Consider the following 22,447-nt stretch of genomic DNA (forward strand, 5'->3'; position numbering starts at 1 on the left):
GCAACAATATAAGCATAAGAAAATCTAACATGCTAGTAGAAAAGCATAAGATAATCCTACAGTAGATAACATCACCTATCACCTGCTAAACAACAATAAGCAACAGATATGCTAATACAATAATTCACAACATCTAATCATATGCTAAAATCATAATAAGGGAATGCGTCAAATAAAATAACATCATCTAAACATGATATACATGCATCCCAATGAAAGCATAAATCATAAGAAAACATACTCTAGAACCCGAAGTACCAAGTGAAAACATCCAGCAACAATCGCACTAAGACAAAAGACCCTCTTTGTACACCGATCCCTAGCAGTGGTGAAGGTAGCTATCCCTCCCAACCATGTGGAACCCATAGGTCCACACCAACCGTGTTGATGGAGATAAAGATCCAACCACAAACACACATAAGGCACAACATCCACGGCTAACACTCATGCCAGACAGTATGATGGCTACAACCAAGAACCTAAGAAAATGCAAGGAGTACAGGTCCTAGTCAGACACTCAATAGGCTACTAAGTAGGGACTAACATCATGGAGAGTCGCTTGGCATCGAAAAGCCCAAGCTCAGATCTGTGTAGCTCAACTCCCTCAATGGAAGGCCAATACACTGTGTAGCTCAACTCCCTCAATGGAAGGCCAATACAAAAAACTACCATTTTATTAGCTTAAGTTTTATTATCAGTCACACATTTTATTTAGTTATCACTTATTTAAAACTTCCTATCCTTCACCAACCCTATGGGACTAAGGTCACTAGGCTGTGAGGTAGAAGCCCCCTCCATATGCTACCCTACCCTGCCCATGCTCATCCTACAACAAGTGCCCGTGGGCATGCATACTCCCATCCCAAACCCAATGATCATAACTTTCGGCAATACCATGGAAGATCTGGCCTCACTAGTCACCCAACAAATGTATGCGCACGTACTCGTGTGTGGCGCACCACCATCACGAAGATCACAACACAAGGATAGGAATGAGAACACAATGCAAAGAAAACACCCAACTGAAAGCAACATAGGAAGGATGGATTCTACATGAATCCCAAAGCCAAAAAACCATACGTCATGAAACCACTCAATCGGCCTCAATCCAAGAGTATGGATTCTACACGAATCCCAATGATGCAACAAGACCAAAAGTCATAAACTTACTCAACTAGCGTTAATCTGAGAGTATGGATTCTACACGAATCCTAGCGTTCATGAAACAAAAGCAAAGGTCTAAAAGAAACCATAATAGGTATAAAATCACTCAACCGAACACAACATCGAGAGTACGGATGCAACATGCATACCAATGCAACATAAAAGTGTAGAAGTGGTCTAACTGATATCCAAACAGATCATCCAAGTCCACGACCCACATGGTGCCAAGAAAACTCGAGAAAATAGGGTGGCATGCAAAACGAGGTGAAAACTCCAATTTTTAGAAAAATTCCAAAATTAAAACGCATTTGACCTTTGGGTTCAAAAACCCCAAAAATCCAAAAATAAATAAAAATGACACCGTATGCAAAAATGGCCAGCATAACGGTGTAAAATCCCAAACCTTCATCCCAAAAAATAGGGAAATGTTCATACCTGCCCAACCGGGTAGAACTAGCATCCAGAAACGGAGGGGAACACTAGTTCGCAACCTCCAAATAAATGGCTACCAAAAACAAAAGCAAAAATGAAGCAGAAAAAATAAAACAGGAAAGCCCTACCTCATAGCCAAAAGGGCAAAACGGGAATCTGAAACATAAAATAAATAGCTCGCAAAAGTAGCTAAAAATTGCGACAATCCAAGGTTTCCCCGAGCTGAATCCAACGAGCTCAACCTCGCGACAATACCACACCCATAGCTCCCACAATGAACAAAACAGTAAATCCCCATGAAGAGGATTTTGGGTTTTTACTCTCCAACTTTCCAATTTGAAAGTGAGAAGTGAGGAATTCAATTCCTCTTTGGATACTTATTCACTTTTTGGGTGAATAATCGATTACGGCAAATAACTAGCCAATCTAGTTAAACCCCGAATCAACCCAAATGAAAATAGGCTATTCCTATAAATAGGAATTCATCTATGGAAAAGCTTTCAGAAATTAAAATAAATCAATTAAAAAGCCCGAAAACCCAAAAACACATAAATCTCCTTAACAACTTTCGTGACAAAGTGAACCTCTAAATGCACAAACACGCTTACTAGTCTAATCACATGATGCAAATGAGTTCGGATTTAATAATCACCAAAAGGTTTAAATTAACATTTAATTAAGGATACGTCGACCATACAAGGACGACATTGGTAAAATATGAACGGCTGAATCACTAACTCCATGTGCCACTGCCAGGGATATAAATCCTGCACACTAAAAAAAATGATCAAGTGCAATTGCATATAATAACATAGCCGGAGCAATAATGCATTAAATCACCTAATTTAACCATTTATTTAATTATATTGAAATAATCTATTTACATCACTCACGTTTGCATACGACATAGCAATGCAGGAATGAAGTAAATAACCATAGCATTAAATCCATCAAATAACAAAATTAGAGGTATGCCGAAATACCAGATAACTAGATATCATCATAAAAGACACTGTCATCTCAAAAAGGTATCGTCATGCAATATGATTAACTGAACATCATAGTAGTCTAAAATCCATGATACTGGAATCAAAGTGTAACATCTGACCCTCGGGTCCTCTCAAATGTAAACATAACATGAGTAACAAATATCTCTCTAATTAGAAATATAAGAAGGTAAATGTCCGCAGCACATAACCAAATAATCCCACATGAACAATCCATTTAATTACTTACACATTTAATAATGATTGATTACTCTACATTAAAAAGGCATTTAAAACACATAAGAAAACACAGTCATAAACATGACTAACCACTACTACAGAAACCTAGTCCAGTGTAGCATGGTAATAGAACATAGTGCAATCTCTGCACACATCTTAGGGTAGTCACAGAACAACCTCATGATACCACATCGATCTTGGTAACTACTGGCACAAACCTCAGTGAACCAAAAGTCACATCATAATCTCATAGATTAGTTAAAAGCATAATCAAAGCAACTGATACAGAAACATAAATCCAAACACCTCAATGGTGTAGACCACTCAGGGTCACAATCCGGATCCCAACACAACAAAAGATTAGCAAGATTGCATCCACCAGGATGACTTACAAAAGTCAAATGGGAGAGGCACTACAATCAACTAGCTTTCCACTGTTCTACAATAATAGTCTTTCAAAATTTAAAATTTAATCAATCAAACATCATAATATCATCCTCACAAGTTTGACACTAGAATTTAACATGGAAACCTAATTTCGGAAAAACCTCTAGCAAAATTTTCACTAATTTTCACTCTTCTAAAGTGAGCCCTATTAGGAGCCAACCATATTAAAGATTACCATACTCACTATTAAATGTGACCTTGTTAAAGGATTTAATCACCATATTAGGAGTGGCCTTCTTAGAGGAATTTAGAACATTCCATTAGAATGTCACATAGTTAAAGGATTTACATAGATTGTTAAGTCCTTATGACTATTAGGTCAACCATGATTAATGGATTTCAAATATTGTTCATAATAGTTAGTTTGATCTGTTAAGTACAAATCACTTTGTAGATATAGATCTATGTTTAGCTCCCATGTATTGACTCACTTTCTAGCCTCCGTAATCATCTCAAACTCTAATTTTCTTGGCAACCCTTGAAGTAATAATCATTCACTTCTTCTCCACTCACTTAAGCCTCCTGCTTAGATTTTCTAGTAAAAGACATCAGTAACAACTCCAACTCTCTCGAAGGAATTTACATGTGCATAGTCTCTCTCCACATTCACTCTGTTATTGAAAATTTTCCTCTGCACCTCCTTAAATAGGTAATTTTGATCTTCGTCCTCTTAAACACCACCATAGATCTTAAGGTTTATAATTTGATTTATCAAATTCAATGTATCTAATCGCCATCTATTTATCTCTTCTTTTCTAGAAGCTTCTCCTTGAATTCATCTCTTAGGTGATTTATCTAATCCTCTCATGTAATTAAATTATCCAAATAATCAATCCTTGTCTTCAACATGCTTTTCATATCCCAAAAAATCAACTTGGATGAAAATTATAATTCCATGCAATTAATAAAAATGTTGTTCCTTGGCCAACACTAATTTTTGACACTCAATCATCATTGGGTTACTCGATTTCTATAGAACTTCATGCTCAGAACATGCACCATCACTCAGTTGACATTGGTGCTCGGTCAACACTAAATTTTCTTGATAGTTACTATGGCTTGGTTGACACTAGCATCACTTGACATGTACACCAAAATTATTTAGTTTTTTACTCTGCTATTCAGTCAAGCCTACATATTTGATCTATATTCTCTCACGCTTTCAAATCTTGTACATTACTGTCTTCTCCTTTTGCAACATGATTTAAACAATTACTTTATCTTGTCAAAGTCCAACTAATCAAATTTCCATTTGTAGTTTCCTCTTCATAACTCAACCTTTCCTCTAGATGCTTTTGTTTATCATAGTTTCCAAAAATCTCCCTCTTTGGTATTGATGGAAACACTTCTCAAAATATTTGAACACTAACTAAAATTACCATACAATCCAAAACTTTTTACAGGCTTTGAGTAACACTCTCAATGTATCTTATCTTGATTAATATCCTTAGTTTCATTTTGATCCATATCTTTGATCTAGAAACATCTCAAGTAAATATCTCCCTCTAAGTAATCACTACCACTTACTTAGCATGTCTCTGCAAGATTTCACTTGCTTCCTCTTATATCTTAATCTGTAACACTCTCATAATCTCTCTCTTTGCTTCTTAGATATTCTCTCGTTTATATTTCATGCAATCTCTCCCTCTTTGACAACAATGCCAAAGCCACTATCTCTTTTTTATACATCTTGATCATGTAGATACTAACACGTCAGCTATGAATTCTTCATTTGTAATCTTCATATGACTGCTCTTTTATTCTATCCGTCTTCCTCACTACTACCTTAGGAAACTTCTAGAGTAGAAATATCTACATCAATGTGTAAGATAGTCTAATCAACACATTTGATGCACAACACCATCTTTTCTTAAGTAGCTTTGTCTAGGGGAATCAACACCAGTTTACCTCTAAGATATTCATGAGCATCCTTAGGTAAAGACTTAGTGAATATGTTATCATTTTTTTTAGTATCCACATATTCCAATTTTAGTTCTTTATCTTGAACTATCTCTCTCAAGTAATGATACTTGATAGAAATTTTTTTTTCTCTTTGTGTGCATAATAGAGTTCTTTGATATGTTAAGAGAACTTGCGTTATCATAATAGATAACCACTAGACCAGCAATCTCTTCTTTCATACCTTTCAATGATTGTTTGATCCAAATGATATTTGAACAATTCATTGTTGTTGCCACATACTCGGGTTTAACTATTGACTAGGAAATGCAATTCTTCTTCTTTATTTTCCATGAAATCAATCTCTTTCCTATAAATAATGCACCACCACTTGTGTTTTTTTTATTGTAAACATTTCTTGCCCAATCAGAGTTAGTGAATACCTTGAGTTCAACTTGTCATTCTTCTTGTAATACAATCCGTAGTCTTCTGCTCCTTTTAGATATCTCATTATCCTTTTCACTACCATCATATGATTGTCCTTATGACTTTAATAAATTGTAGCAACTATCCCAATAACTAATGCAATATCTAGTCTGCTATGAACAACATATTCCATTTTACCAATCACTAATATGTACTATGTATAGTTCACATTTGTAGAATAATCATTCTTAGATAATCTAGGTCTAGTAATCATAGGTGTAGACATTGGTTTAGAATCTTCCATCCTAAAAGTTTTCAGTATCTCCTTGCTTCATTTGATATACTTGTAAACCAACAAAGAATTTAATATCACCAAACATTGACATTTTAAATTCCTTGTTCATTTCATTAGCAAATGATTTGCATAATGCTTCCTTTCCTCCAAATATGATATCATCAATACAAATTTTAGATAACAATACCTCATTATTTTCTCCAATCTTCAAATATAAATTGTTATTATTAGTTCTCCTTGCAAAACCAATCTTCACCAAATAATTATGTAGTTTTTCATATCATGCTCTAGGGGCTTATTTCAAATGATATAAAACTTTGTGAAATTTACACACTATATTCTTCTTGCTAGGATCTACAAATCCTTCAGGAGGATCTATGTATACAACTTCAAAAAGTATACCATTTAGAAATGTAGATTTGACATCCATTTGATATATCTTAAATCCTTTATAGGCATAATATGTAAGTAGTGTTCTAACTCCTATTCTTGCTATAGGGGAAATTTTTTACCCATAGTCAATACCTTCCTCTTGTGCATGTATCCTTTGCATACAAGCCTAGCCTTGTTCCTTATGACTTCACCTTTCTCATTTATCTTGTTCCTAAATAACCACTTTGTTCGAATAAATTTTTTATCTTTAGGTCTGGGTACTAGACACCATGTTTTTTTCTTTTCAATTTGTTCAATTTATTCATTCATAGCTTATATCCAATCTTCATCTTTCATAGATTTGGGCTCAAATTTACAAAGTAAGAATGTATCACTTCTGAGTCTTTTTCTTATCATAACTCTAGACTCTTTATCTCCAATGATCTATTTAGGTTCATGATGTCTTCTTACACATTTTTCTAACACAAGCTTTTTTTTTCTTCAATAGATTCATCTTGAAAAATGATTTCAAGCTCATTATCACTCTCTCTTGTTTAGGTTTTGGTTTAGCATCTGCATGCTCCACATTGTCTTCTGATTGTTCAACTTCCTCTATCTATGACTCGACACCTGATGCAGGAGCATCCAGTGGTATAAGGGAAATCCTGTGTCATCCAAAAAAAGTACTTAGACTTACTTTCTATTTCATGTGTTTTCATTTTTGGATACCCATTTGAGTCAAATAAAGGTTCCAACTCTCACAGTTCCACTATTAGTGTTTTGGGTTAGAGTTTTTAATCACCTTGGGATACGTGTAAATGCCAAAAAAAATAGGAGTATGTAATTGAGCCATAATTTTGGTAAATTAGATGGTTTAAATTGGCTGGATGAATGTAATTGTAATTTAGAGCATTCCAAAAAAAGAATCAGGTCAAAAGGCCCCACGGTTTGAAAGTTATCGCGGTTTTTCAATTTTTGGAGACCTCCTAAGAATGCTTCAAAGTTAGGTTAGGGGCATTAAATGACCTCAAATAGGGCCAAAAAATGGGGATGAGAAAAGCTGGTCCATAAGGCTATAGAGTTCTTCAAGAACTTTCCAAAAATGTAAACGGTTCGTCAATCGGAGCTATGGTTCAAAAGTTATGCCTCCCGAAAGTTCGGTTACCATTTTTGAATTCTTCTAATTTTGTGCCAACTTCTAATGCGACTTCTAGAGCCTTCTATTTTGTCGGTGGATGCCAACTAGCACTTTCTAGAATGTATTACTAATCCTTAACCCTTTGGGGTCTATTTAAGAACATTTCTGGCATTGTAAAAGGCAGTTTGGAGTGGAGTTTGAGAGAAGGTACTGGGAGAAGAATTTATCTCCAAATTTATGCTATTGTAAGCCCATAGGGCATGTTTTGGAGTCTATTTCTCTACACTAAGTGTACTAGCATATTTTTACAGTTAATAAAATTTTCCCTTTCCTGTTGTGTCCATTCTGTACTTGGGCTATGTCCCCGTCAACACCCATAATCTTCTATTCAACAACTAGTTGATGGAATTAGACATTCCCATGCTCCTGAGGTCTACAACTTTGTTTTCTTGTTCATGTGGAGTTCTTGGACACTATCATTTACATATATGAATGAACTGTAGTCTTTAGGTTATTTCTTACATTCAAATTCATTTTTCTTTGTCTATTCATCAACTTTCTCATTTTCACTTTCCATAACTTTGTTAGTGTTAGATTTCAAACACTTATAAGCATTTCTCTTACTAGAATATCTTGGGTTAGTGCAAGAAGTTGGGTCTCACTTTTGGCCAAAAAGTGGAAGTGTTTTTCCTATTTTTGAATTTTTTTGTCAACTGATGTCAAAATTTGAGGTATTTAGAGATTGAATATTAGAAAACTTCAGCAATAAAATTTTTAGTGTTCAAAATCTAGTTTTTGAATATGTAATTTATTTGAGTACCCATATGATAGATTATTTTATTGGTATGGATCTTTAAAAACCACTTTTTCAAAATGCTTGTTTCAAGACCATACCACGGTCGTGTACGGACACCATAATTTGACACAAATAAATGAATTTTCACAAATCCTTTTAAAGGTAGTTACCTAATACACCTAAGATTGATGAAAATATTTTTCCTTAATTTTTTATGAATAATTTTATTATTATTAATTATTAATTGGCTATAAAGGTAAATTTTAAAACCTCTCATGTACAAACCACATAATTTGATCAAAATCTCACTTTTTTCAATTTTTTTTTTAACATCAAAAGAATTGTATGTAGATTGATGACATATAAATTAATTTAAGAAAAATTATAAAATAAAAAAGTTATTAAAGTTTTAATGAATGTCACTTTTCAATGTTTAGGAGATAGTTTTGATTAATAAATAATGAAAAAATAGAAAATAAACTAATAACACTATAAAATTTACATTTTTGAAATCAGAACAGTAAGACCTATAATGGGTTTTTGTCTCGTCAAAAAATTCAATGGGAATGACTGTAAAAAAATTATGACAATATCAAAAATTGTTGATTAAATGCCTTAGAAAAAAAAAGGATCATAAAGGCATGGCTTGGTGGGACCAAGCCTATGCCATGCCTTTCCCCAAGGCAAAACCCCATGCAAAAGTTGGGAGCCATACCAAATTCGTGCTCATGTCTCAAGAATTGGGCACCCAATTTGTAATTCAAAAATTGGTTGCCCGATTGCTTTAAACTATTGTACTCAACTGTTTAAAAATTGGGTACCCGATTCTTTTTAAAATCGGGTACTCGATTTACAAACGGGTAACCGATTTCTAAAGAATCGGGTGCCTAATTTTCAAGCAATTGGGTACCCATTTCTAATGTACCCGTTGGGCCCCAAAAGCTGCTCCACTGACCCAATTTCAATGATTGAAATGATTGAATAATAGTTTCGATCTGCAACACCGAATTCTGTCATGCTTATTCTATTTTCTTGTCCTCTTATACAATTTGCAAGCTACTAATTCAAATTCAAAATTGGTGCAAACATGAGATCAAAACAACGAAGAAAGAAGAAAGCAAAATTTCTGACAGATGTGGAGATTGCAACAAATAAAGAGAATGAAGCACAAAATCAACGAGAGAGAAGATAGAGAATTAGAGGCTTGAACAATGTTTCAAAGGAGAAGGACATTGAGGATACCACAATGGATGAAGAGGTCAAAGAAGAGAACCCATACAAGAAAATTCAGGTGCACATTCTAATTATGCATTCAATACAGGTGTGTCTCCAAACCCTCAAATTTTCTCTCGTGATGAAATTGGTGATTTTTTAGAAGCAGGTTATGATTTAAATGATTTAGATTTTCTTCATGAGAAGTAATTGTCAAACAATCATGCACAAAACACTCCAAATGAAATGCCTACCTCAAAAGAAATACCAAGAAAATTTGAAAATGATATTCAAATCCCAAATAACAGTAAAAATAGTAAAGTGTCTGAAAATAAAAATTGCATGAATGTAGACATAGAAACACCAACTACTGAACAAACATGTCAGGATGATAGTAAAGTGTCTGAACACAATTTTCATATTCCTAATGATGTGTTAGATAATCTTGAGGGATTGGTTTCATGGAGACAAATTAGGACACATGCTAATAGATTGTATAGGAATTTTTTTATAATAAGAAATTTGGGTTTCAATGTCAGCTAATGTTGCAACTAATTAAAATGTCTAAAATGCGAAAAGTAATGAGAAGGTTGGGAATGTATGCAAAACCCAAGAATAAAAATGAGTCTTTAAAGCAAGTTGTATCCATTGTTGCTAGTACCTTTGATCTTATCGGAAAGAGAAGTCGGTCTAATGATAAGAATGCAGCACGACGAGCAATACCAACAACTTTAGTTAACAAATCAACATCTGAAAAAAGATTGATTAGCAACATAAGTGGATATCTTAATGTGAATTGTAAGACTTTAGAAAGAGCTGTAAAGAGAAGGGTTAACTTTGGATGTGATCCAACAAATATTTTATGGACTTCTAGTGGTAGACTCTCAAGATGTGATATGAAACTTACTAGTGAAATCGAAAGTTTGATTGAAATTTTTTGGGATGATAATACAGGAGTATCACCTAATTCAAGAGATGTTCTTAAATATAGAATTGGGTCAAAAACACGTGATCCACATCCTAAACACCTATTGGACATGACTCAAACTACATTGTTTAAAAAATTTGTAGATGGTAAGGTATTAAATATTACCATTAGTGAAAGATCTTTTCAAAAGTGTCAACCATGGTATGTAAGGATTAACAAGGAAAGAATCACATGTTGTTGTAAAACTCATATTCAATTTCGTTACCATTATGATGTATTTCGATCTATACGTAGTACCATGCATAGTAAAGAAATGTTGCAAGAATGTGGTATAAAAATACCACCTCAAACTATAAAAGATTTCATATCAGGTTTGTTTTGTAAGCCACCTAATGATCGATACTTTCCTTTTAATGCATGTCTTTCTAGTACATGTGATATGTGCAAAAATCTTTCTTTGTTAGATGAATGTTTGCATGAAAATGCTTTGACTACTTTTGGACAACAATTAGTTGAGGTAAAAAGATTCAAATCTATTGAATATCTATTGAAGGATGGGAAGATTGGAAGAAGGTGTGATCTAGTTACAGATAAAGTTAGTTGTCATGCATTTATAGATGAGTTTAAGAGTGTGATCATATGAAAATATGTTAAACACTCTCAATATTCTAGATGGATTGATGGAAAATTTTGCATATGTAAGAATACATTTCCAATTGGTACTATACTTTCAGTTTTTGACTTTGCAGAGAACTACATGCGTGCATCGCAAGAAGAGGTACAACCACAATATTACAATTCAGTGCAAGTAACAATTTATGTTCATATAGTTTATAGGCATGCACCTAATAGTATAGAGGAGGATCAAAAAATATTGAGGGAGTACCATTTTTATTTAAGTGATAATAAACTCCATTCATCTAAGTCTGTCCAATATTGTTTCAAGGTCTTTTATGATAATTTAAAAGAGAGACAAATTCAAATGACACAACATTGGATATGGTCAGATAATTGTATAGGACAATTCAAGAATGCTAGAATATTCTATTGGTTGAGTAGGAAACATAGGCAAACTAACATCCAACATGTGTGGAGTTTTTTTGAGGCTGGACATGGTAAAGGAGAACATGATGGTGCTACTGCATGTGTGAAGAGAGCCCTTAGTAGAGAGCAATTAAAATTTGAGGAAAAAGCTAAATTCAAAAATGCACATGACATTGTTGAATGGTGTAACAAATATTTATACATGGGATCAAGTCACAACTCTACAATCAAACATTTCTTCTACCTAGTTGAAGAAAATAATATCCATTCAAGGTATGATTGTGATACAATTAGTGGATAAGCTAAATGGCATTCATTTAGGAGTTCAGATTCTAACACTTGGACTATATGGACTAGGGAGCTTGCTTGTTTTTGTCAATTTTGTCTTGCAGGTGAATGGGAAGAATGTGAGAATACAGAATGGGTTGAAGATTGGCAACAAAGATCATTAGCACCTACTGACATGCATTTTGAAGATGATATAGTAAATGAAGGCCAGAATGTTACTTTTGCATTAGAAGACTATGATCGTATTTTAGACCTCATAGAACCTGGTATGCACAATTTAATTAGATTTTTTTGCAATCTCATGCTTCAATTTATATAATTTGCATATGTACACTCATGTGATCAAAGTGTTTCTATACTCTATCTTATCTTGTAGGACATGTTTATGCTGTAATTGCACCTAGTGATAATTATGAACAGATTGAGTATTGACTAGCTAGATGTGTGGAACCTTAGAAAAAATTGACATGTCATCAAGTAGACGATGATGGTTTTGAGTATCCAATCGGGTCGGTCGTTGTAGCTGGCACTAGCTACGTAGATACCTAACAAGAAGAAATGGTTTGCCAGCATTTGAAGACTACCAAACTGAAAAGAAGATTTTACACTATTCTCATTTGGTTGTGGCAAAAAATATCAAATTAGAAAGATATAGAGGGAGACCTACTAATAAGGTATTATGGACAATTTCAATGGACAAGCACTAGAAAATCATAGATGTATTGCAAAAGAGAGAGGATGCAGATGGTACAGTGGGATGACTACATTTAAATCAAACACATGTAAGTTTTTTCATTATTTTATTATTTATATATATATGTACTTATATAATTTAATTACATGTATTTTTGTGTTGTCAATACCAATTTAGAGAACTTATATACCTCTTATTTAGATCTCAATTACAATTTATGCAAATTTAAATGTTAAAGTAGATCGAACATCAACATCTTGTGCAATTTCACATAGTAAGTACATACACATTACACATATATTTACATAGTTCAAATACCTTGAATATTAATTTATGTGTTTATTAACATGTGTGTTTTTGTTTTAAGTTTTTATTTTACAAGACCTCATTTGAAGAGATGTGTTGAACCAATTTTATGTTTCAAATGAGTTCACTAAACTATAAATATATCATTGACATTGTCTTACATATATTGTGAAATATGTTGGACAAACTAATTCAAAAATGAGAGTTTACTTCTATTTGAAAGTTAAAGGTATGCACTTGATAAATTATAAATTAATTGTCAATTTAAGTAATGACCTCCTATTTTGTTTCATTACTTTTACATTCAAGCATGTTTAAATTAATGTTTGTTTGAAGTTTCAAATTACTATTGATTGTAATATTAAAAACAAGTCACTTGCACATGATAATAATTTAAAGATCATTACTCATTGTATTGATTATATATTAGATCATTACTCATTGTATTGATTATATCTTACATTACCAAACAACACATTAAGATCACTTATGGTACATTGTTAGGTACGTTATCCATACATGTGTGTCTTAATGGGACATGGGAGTCCTAATAGGTCTTTATGTCTGTTATAGTTTATGATAGGTATTCATATGTTTACTACCACATAATAGGTCTTATTAGGTGATAATGAGTCTTTCATTACCAAACAATACATTAAGATAACTTCTGCTAGATTGTTAGGTATGCTATCAATACATTTTTTAATCTAGTAGGTTAAATTTATTTGTATGAATCTCAATGCATAAATTTGATGTGATATTTATCGAATAATGCTCTATATATAGTTAAAATTATTGTTCATCTTGCGTATATACTTACAACATGTGTCATATGTTCATGAATAAAATATGTCAGAATAAAGAAAATGGTTTGAATATACTTAAAACATGGTGAAACATAATAATATATACTACATACACAAGCATGATAAGAAGTCATAAAAAAATAGTACATGGTCTAACATACATCATAACATGATCTATGAAGTGAAAAAATACATGGTCTAACATACAATTTTAACTATCCTAACACAAAGTGTATACATCATAAATAATATACAACATAAAAACAAAATCTATAGGTGCCAACAAGACCTAATCTATCTGATCAAATGTCCTCTTTACTTCACATGAAGAGGACTCAGATGGATCATCATGTGTAATATGAGCCGTCTCATCATGTCAGACACCCTATGAGGTAGATGTATCACCCTGTGTAACATGAGCCACTTCTCATCATGTACATGCTTAATTGAAATGGGTCTCAAAATCTAGCCTGCAAATAAATTAAATATTCACTACATAATAAAATAAATTTTACCACATGAGATGGGTGTCCCTCAATAACGAGAGGAAGCACACTGTCAAAACTACCAAATGCAGTAGTGGTGAGGTCCTATAATTTACAATACATACATTTTTTAAATTTGATTTTAGAGCATAATAAAATATACATTATATACATAAATCACAATACTAACCTCAAATGAGGATGTAGGTACCTCCATCTGGCTAAGTCCTGTGCTCTCAACAACACTATAAATTTAACATGTATATATAATATGTATCATACCTGAGTGGTAGCCAATGTCACAGATGCATTTATAGGTATGCTAGCACGATAATCATAAGATGGAGTCAAAAATAGACTATACCGAGGCCTGTATGGATGAGTATGATATGGCTCCTGTTCGTAAAATCAAAACACATAAAATACATATACATGTGAGTCAAAATTGTTCATATTATAAGTTAATAATAATGTACATACATAAAAATAATAAAAATTATTTGTCTTCTGTCAAAAGTTCATACCGCATGTATTTGAGGCTGTGCCTTTGTGGTAACTAGAGTAGGACTTGTACTAACATCAATCTGTGTAGATGCAGACAATCCCTACAAAATAAAATAAAAAGAACATATTAGCACATGTTATTAAACTTGAATTTGAATGTACATTTTTATAGTGTAATTCAAAGTCCATATCGTATAAGGGACACCAACATCAATAGGTCTTGGAAAAAGACTATATTGCCTCCTAGGAGGAACAATATCATCCATCCTCTGTTATTTGAAAAGTAAAAATTAATATAGTTAATAAAATTACACATGTATGTAGAAAGTAAATAATTATGTGTACTTTATATTTATATTGAAATTAAAATTTTGCCTACTGCTCTTGACTCTCTCCAGGCTCTCCCTACTGCATGAGGTCAACAAATGATGACACGTCTCTCTCTTCATTACCATCACCACAGGTAGCATATACATCATCATCAAAATCTGTACCCTCAGCATAATGGCCATCGTGTGCTGCACCAGGATCGCTCTGGGGGCCTGTGCATATGCCTCCACAACTAGTATAAACATGTCCAATTGGAGGAGCATGTACTACTTGCATCCACTGCTATACTAAATTGCCCGAAAGGGCACTCAAATAGGTAAAAGTAGATGAAACTGCTTGATGATGCTGAGGAGCAGGCACAATAGGCCTAGGAAGAGGTACAAGGGGCTCAGCTCACTTGTGATTTCTCATTCTATCACTCAGCTTTGCCCCAGGCCTATCCTAAGGCATCCCTCTACCAACCCCCTGAAATGCATTCATATCAAAATAGTTGGGTTTCAAACCCAACTCAAACTTAGCCCATGAATTCCTAAGTACATGGGCACCTCATGGTTACCATGTGGTGGATGGTCAAATACCATCCACCGCTGCTCCCAAAAATGTGCTACTATACATGGATATGTACACCACCTAATGGAAATGTGAGGCTTCTTGTCACTAATTGCTTCACCCATCTTAGGGTTTAAAAAATAATGTTAAAAATTCCCTTTACCTATATGCAGGTTATAAACCTCTCTGTATGATAAGCCGTTAGAGTAGAAGGCATGCATGCTTTCCCTCCATGATCAAAATGAAGAAATTTCTAAATCAAAATGATGGATGGAGTCAACCATGCCTTGCATGCTATCTGCAAGATGCAGTAGGTGAGGGGGGGGGGATGCCTCTCATGTCAGATAGCCTCTATATCACGCATGAGGCCATTGAGGTTATGCCTCATGGTCTGGTGGAGCTCATCTATAGTGGGTGGTGGAGGTGTGGGTGGAGGTGGAGGTGGAGGTGGAGGTGGAGATGGAGGGGGTAGAGGTGGGGATATGGGAGGGGGAGGGGGTGGCGGTGGGTCCATCAAATATAATCTGCATATATGTTTAAACAACATAAAACATAAAACATGACAAAAATCCATCACAACATAAAACATGACAAAATTACTATTTAATAAAATTTAAATCTAAAATTTATCAACTAGATCTATATAAATGCGCATATCTTTATTAAAATCATATCAATTAAATAAATAAAGTTAAACACTTAAGTAAAATTAAACATTAAATACCAAATTTTTAAGTCTAATCATAAAATAATAGTCCAAAAAAATATATCTAGGTTAGTTCAAGGTTTCTTTTCTTAAAATAGGAGCCACCAAGCTAATTTTGCTTTCATGTACACTTATTTTGTGACACTAAGGGATTGTATGAACTCATTATGGATTATACATGTTCATCTCAGGATGAAACAAAGTTAAGATTATGACAAGGTTATGGTTTACAATTTAGTTATGTTAACAATTTTCATGATGGCTAAGCTTAAGATTATTATAATGATTATGGTCCTTTAATGTTAGGGAACTTACCTAGGATTATGGTTTTAGTTAGAATTATATTTAGGTTTCAGATATTTATTATGGTCCTATTGTTTATAGGATATATAATTGATGGCGTTAGGACGAGAGTTAAGGTTACAATTATCTAATAAAAGCTTAGAGATAGAATTATGATTTGATTAAAAAATATTTATGATTTTAGTTTGAATCCTAACTATTATCCGCTTTTTAATGCAAACTATAAGTGTAGATCATGTCAGGTAATGAACTAATACATGTGAACCCTATCCCTAACCATATAGTAATCCTAATTCTAGTCATAATCCATAATTCATTGCCTTATGAAGCTTTGGCTATCCATTTTATTGCCAGAGTAATGCCTTGGATATCCACAAAATGTTCCTAATAGATTTATATAGAAGATTTAAATAAAATGAGCAGGAAGAAGAGAAATTTACACCCAATATGAGGAAAGAATATTTTAACATACTTGAATTCTACCAACCAAAGTGAGATAATTAGAGTTCTAGTTGTTGAGTTTTCCAAAGATTTTCTTGTTGATATAAAGACACATTTCATTTATATGCTAGGGTTTACTACAAATGGAATCCCTAGGTACCTAACCACTTAATTATGAAATCTCCATCCAATACCATATTTACTACACAAGGTAGGGGACTCAATATTTAACCCCAATCTTAATTGATGTAGGGACATAAATCTTACTACCCAATAAAAAGAAAAGAGGTCCAATTTGATCATTAAATGACTTGTGTTGCACTCTTCTAGCTTAAAAAGAATACAAATATTATCAAAAAATTATGTATGTTAGATACTTATTAATTATTTGGAGAGTAGATCCTCTAACTTTTAGAGACAACTGGTTATCTCTAAGGAGATAATGTAATGAGTCAATGTTCAACAATAAAATATAAAGAGGATGCAAGAGGACACCCTTTCATAATTGATCTAGAGAGTCCTAAAAATTATGATCTAACCCCATTAATTTTTTTACTAAAACCTTGACACCAATTATAAGAGAGGGCACCATTTCACATAATATTGGATGGAGGGCTTGCAACATCATCATAGTGAAACTCCATTCCACCCTTTTGTAGACATTTTCATAACCAATTACTTGAGCATGTCTACACTCTATCCTAGAAATGTTTCTCAATCCAAAGTCTTCAAATTGGTTATCAAGTTTTGCAATATGCATAAATATCCTTAACAAAACACTTTTGTGTAGGGTTGATGATCTTGGGTAGGATATCTTCTAGTCTAGAGGCTAAGACCTTGGCAATAATTTTGTATGATATGTATTTAGGAGTGTCTTGTCTCTAATTTTTAATGAGATTCTTATCTCCCCTTGGGGATCAATTGATTACTTGACCTAGGGATTTTATGAGCCCTCCGTTGATCACTTGATCAATTTTATGAGCCCTCCATTGATTACTTGACGTAGGGATTTCTCATTACTAATTTTTTGGATGGAGGAGCTGATTTATGATAGAAATGGGTTTATCACTCTGAATAATGCATCTTCATTCTAGGAATGATGGTTCTCATTTTATCCCTATCTTCTAAATCATTTTGAACTATCATCATCTTCTAACCAAAAAAATTAATAGTAAAGTTCGGAAAAAGATCTTACTATATATATCACTAGGGGGTGGGTATTTTTTTTTAATAGAATAAGGCAATATTTTGTTATGTGGCCTTCCATTTTGTAAAGGCAATAAACATTTAGGCTACCCATATAGGAAAATAGGAAACAAATAGGGGAATCTCCAGTCTCCAAAAAAAAACTTTTAGGAACTTCCAACCCAAGATAAATAGAAATTAGTCCACCCTAACATAATTATCTAGTTAGGGATTGGGGTGTTAGAGTGCTTCAATACCCTCCTAATTAGTTATTACATGATGAATACTCACTTAGGATATAAAGGTTTAGGCATCCAATGGAAAGATAAGTTATTCACTTCTTTAGATATATTCTTAGGCATCCAAGGGTGTAGTCCAGGCTCCTACTCGCACTGATGTCGACATCACCACCTCTTGATGATGAGGGAGGGTTACTTAATTAGATGCCTGATTCATTCAAGTCTCTTCTAATTTTTTTATGATGTATCATTGTGATACCTTGATATCAATGTTTAATTAGTTTTAGGATAAGGGTTCAATTTTGTTTGTACTATTTGATTAGGTTTACATGCTTAGGCTTCAATTAGGACAAGAGTTAATAAATTGAATTAAGTTTTAAAGTGATAAATTTGGTTTTAGATATAGAATTATAGTTAGAGCTTTTAGATTAAAAACTAATATTAATTCAAAAAAGTTAGGTTTTAATTTTGTTTTAAAGTATTCAATATATTATTAAGTTCTAGTTTAGGGTGATTTGGTTTAGTCTTAAGGTCAACGTTTAACTTGGTTCAATCTTAGGGTAACGATTAAATTTGGTTAATGGTTGGGGAAATGATTTAAGGTTAAATTCAAGGTTTCTATTGTTAAGTTGGGATATATAATTAGGTTTATGATCATGGTTTAATTCAATTTGGTTTATAAGTATAATATTAATTAGTTAAGGGCCAGGGTTACCTTTCAATCTAGTTTGATATATTCAATTTGGCTTAGGGTTAACCCAGGGGCTAGTTTATTTTAGTGTTAAATATTAAGATATAATGCTTTGATATCACTCATTTTTTGATATTTTGATTATATGACCCCTATGCATGTTTATAACTTATATGCGATGAATCTTACAAATATCATTTGATCTCATTACATGTGTCATGGTAATTTTTTTTAGTTAATGTACTTGAGATGCTCCTATATATGGTGTTTTTATTTTCTTATAATATATAGTGTTAAATATATATATTTTTACCTAAGTACCCTTCTTGATTATCTTTGATGGACATGTCATAAATGGCATATCTCTATATTATTCTTTTGATATGATATGCATGGATAATATATATAATGAAAATTTTAAAGTCTTCCTATGCAATAAATGATGTAATTAGATATGTGTACAAATGTTTTTAGATTCACATGTACATGACATGTAGATGTAGATATGATGCTCCTCTAGGATAATTTAGTTTAAATCATAAATAAGGTTACAATTTTAGGGTTTGACATTTATAAAATTAGTACTCAAGGTAAGATGGGAAAGTTATTTAATTATTTATATATTACTTGGTGTAGGTTTTAGCAAATTAAGATTAAGGTTAAGATGATAGTAAGGGTTATGACTAGAGTTAAATTCAATACAAATTAACATTATAGTTAATCCTAAATGACGCCCAACCAAGGGATCCAAAGAACTAATCAAAAGTTGTACTAAGCAAGCAATAACATACATACAATAATTTACATTTATAAAAAACATAAGAGATTGCGTTCCTTAATGAGCACATTTACATTTCATTTATATACATTTGTTCCGAATGCCACTTGGAAAATTAATTTCTAATGTACAATCATCCACTGTACATGTCACAAGGTATGAAAGGCTGAAAGAATATACATTTATAAAATAGTTTACACCATCCATTTTCGATCCATGAAACAAAGTACAATACAATTTTATTAAAATCATTTTAAATACTAGAAGTTTTTTGTTTGGATCCCTTGGCAAGCTGTTATGTGATTAAGTACTTAGTTATATATGTTTAGGGTTTTATTTATATGGTTAGGTCGAGATTACAGTTTAAACAATGAATTTAGGTCGAGGTTATAGTTAAAATAAAGGTTGAGGTTATATAGTTCCAGGTCAAGGTTATATTTATTTGTAAAATTACATGTTTAAACAATGAATTTACATCTAATCTAATCATTCAAAATTGTAATAAATACATAAATTAAATACATTTCAAAACATGTAAAATAATAATTTTTTGAATAAACATTTACAAAACTATATTTTAATTAACAAATACAAAAATTTAAACATCTACTCATTAACAATGTAAATTTACAATTTTACGTATATTAAAAATGAAAAAAAAATTAAAAAAATTAACATACATATTAAATTGAAAATTGAAAAAAAAAAGTAAAATAGTATAAAACATATTAAAATACTCGGTGTATCGAAAACTAGCAACAAGGGGGTAGTCGGTAGGGCTGAAAATCGGGCTCCCGTATGCGTCTCTAATCGGGCTCCCATTTTTGAGGTCATAAAAATGACCTCAAAAATTCTAAAATCAGGTACCCAATCTGTAAGAAATTGGGTACCCAATTTTTAAAAAGTTGGGCTCCCGATATTTGAGCACCTTAGGCACCTGATCCACTTTTAAATATTAGGTACCCAATTTTTGAAATTCGGCTCGGGTGCTCGAAGCTTAATTTTAGAAATGAGTACCTGATTTTTTAAAAATCAGGTACCTATTTCTAAGAAGTACAATTCTGCAGATCTGAATTCTACAAAATTGTGACCCAACTTCTTGCGGTCACCCTCCTAAGAAATAAATTCATCACTTTTAGCATCAAGTTTTCCATTTTGATTGTCTTTTATTATGTAACATTTTCTTCCAAAAACTTTGATATATTTCACATTAGGTGCATATCTATACCATAATTCAAAAGGTGTAGCATTTGTACCCTTCTTGACTTGCATTCTATTTAGAGTATAAACAACTATACTTACATCTTCTCTACAATATTTATATGACACATTCTTCTCCATCATTAATGTCCTAACACATTCTATTATTGATCTATTCCTCCTTTCAACAGTTACATTCTAAGGAGGGGTACTACATGCTGACATCTATCTTTTGAGTCCTTTGTCATTGCAGAATATGTTGAACTCAATGGAAATGAATTCACCACCTCTGTTAGATCTCAAACACTTAAGAATATTTCTTGTCTCTTTTTCAACTATGGCTAAGTACCCCTTAAACAACTGAAAATTTTCAGATTTTTATTTAAGAAATGTCATAGTCATCATCCTAGAATAGTCATCAAAAAATAGAAAGAAATATTTTTCTCCATTATAGCGTTGAACACCAATAGGTCCACATAGGTCAGTATGAACCAATTCCAAAATGTCATCAGATGAGTATGTTTTTCTCTTGAAACTAGACTTTGTCATTTTTCCCAGTTGACATTATTTACACATAGTATTGTCAAGATTTTCAGATTTGGCAAACTGCTTATTCTTTTCATTTTGCTAATGCTAACCAAATTGTTAAAGTTTACATGACATGAACTTTTGTCCCATAACCAAATATTTTCATACTATGTAAACATACATGCCTTATTAGATAAATCTAGACCAAAACAAGTTACATGATCACCACTTCTAATCGATTTACCATCTGTATCAAATATTTTGGCCTTCCTATAATGAAATTCAACTTTTTACTCTAATTTATTTAATAGTGAAATACTAAATAGATTATAGTTAAGTCCTTCAACCCAATAAATATTATCACATTTGATCATTAGTTAGTTGAATTGTTCCTTTACCCTACATAGGACATGGAATATCACTACCAAATTTAACACAATCACCCTTGTATGGTCCAATGTCCTCAATTTTTCTTTTATCACCGGTCATGTGATTAGAGATACTATTATCATTTATCCATCTATCACTTTTGTTCACATAAGAGATTAAAGTAGTTTTCTCATCTTCATCATAATCTTCTTTCATAGAAACATAAACTACCTCTTTGACATAGTGTAAGGTATGAGAATCCCCAAAGGAGATGTCCTAGCCCCCAAAAAACAACCACATAGTGGAACCAATGCAACAAAGAAAAGACAAGACATAGTTTGATACCAAATCATAACTCTTTATTCAAATATATAACAGATTACATGCAATATGCATGATTGTAAGGCCTTCTAGGTTAGGGTCAATACAATTACAATACTAGTTCTTCAAGATCCCATAAGATCTGATTACCACACACCAATTCCATCTAGTCTAGATCCACAACTAGATAAGAACACCAAGAATAATTTTACACTTGTATCGTCAGGTCCACCAAGCAATCCTCTAGTTCCTAAGTTGCAACCCTAGCTCTTCAAAATTCACATCTACAATTCATCCCCTTTTCCAAGCTGGAATGAATCATCCTTCAAAAGACTCTACAAGACC

Source organism: Cupressus sempervirens, chromosome 8 (assembly GCF_028749045.1).
Source record: "Cupressus sempervirens isolate cs-2001-9-10 chromosome 8, ASM2874904v1, whole genome shotgun sequence".
Taxonomy (NCBI): Eukaryota; Viridiplantae; Streptophyta; class Pinopsida; order Cupressales; family Cupressaceae; genus Cupressus; species Cupressus sempervirens.